Here is a 1,334-nt window from a genome sequence, read left to right on the forward strand (position 1 = left end):
TCAGTTTCTTTCTTTAGTATTGTAGGCTGCCACTCTGTAGTATGGAGTGAGTGGCGGGCTGCGTCCCCGGCACCTGGCTGCCCACATGGCTCGCTTTACACCAGAAATAATTACACGGAAAATGTGTTCTTGTAAACACTGCTTGGCCCATTAGCTCTAGCCTCTTATTGGCTAGCTCTCACATCTAGATTAATCCATTTCTAATAATCTGTGTACCACCACAAGGTGGTAGCTTACTGGTAAGATCTTAACCTGCATCCATCTTAGAGAGCAGAGCTCAGGCGACTGCTTGACTTGGCTTCTTTCTCCCAGCATTCTGTTCTGTTTACTCCGCCTACCTAATTTTCTGTCCTATTAAAGAGCCAAGGCAGTTTCTTTATTTAACCAATGAAATCAACACAAAACAGAAGACTCTCCCACATCACTTTAGAGACTTAAAGTTCTTGTCATACAGGTGTTTCAGTTGTTTAGTTATAGTTACCCCAAGATAATTTATATTTGTGGCTTTTGTAAAAAGTGATGTTTCTCTGATTTCTTTTCTTTAAATTTATTTATTTATTAAAGATTTCTGTGTCTTCCCTGCCGCCACCTCCCATTTCCCTCCCCCTCCCCCAATCAAGTCCCCCTCCCTCATCAGCCCAAAGAGCAATCAGGATTCCCTGCCCTGTGGAAAGTCCAAGGACCACCCACCTCCATCCAGGTCTAGTAAGGTGAGCATCCAAACTTCCTAGGCTCCCACAAAGTCAGTATGTGCAGGGGACAGAGGCAGGTGAATCCCAATGTATCACTTGTCAGAGAATCTAATCAACAGTTCTCATCAACAATAGAGATTAGTTTCAGCAGACCAAAGCAGTATAAATAAAATCAGGCAAGTTTGTGGTAACATTCTTGAGTTATGGCATGAGGACACACAGAGTGAAGGCAGAGGATTGTACTTTTGAGACTAGTCTGAACTTCATGATACTGTCTTAAAAAAGAAAACAAACAAACAAAACCCAGCCAGGCATAGTGGTTTTTATTAATCCCAGGACTTAGGAAATAGGTAAGTGGATTTGGGGAAATTAGAGGCCAGCTTCTACGTGATGAGTTTCAGTACCGCTAAAGAGACATAGTGAAATACTGGCTCATTTTTTTTTTTATTTTAACTGGAGTGGTGGTGGCGGCACACGCATTTAATCCCAGCACTTGGGAGGCAGAAGTAGGCGGATCTCTGTGAGTTCGAGGCCAGCCTGGACCACAGAGCAAGTTTCAGGACAGGCTCCAATGCTACACAGAGAAACCCTAAAGAAAAAAAAATTGTAAAGAAAAGCAAATATTAGTATCCAGGCAAAACC

This window comes from Alexandromys fortis, unplaced genomic scaffold (assembly GCF_014885135.2).
Source record: "Alexandromys fortis isolate MF-2015 unplaced genomic scaffold, M_Fortis_MF-2015_v1.1 scaffold_513, whole genome shotgun sequence".
Lineage (NCBI taxonomy): Eukaryota > Metazoa > Chordata > Mammalia > Rodentia > Cricetidae > Alexandromys > Alexandromys fortis.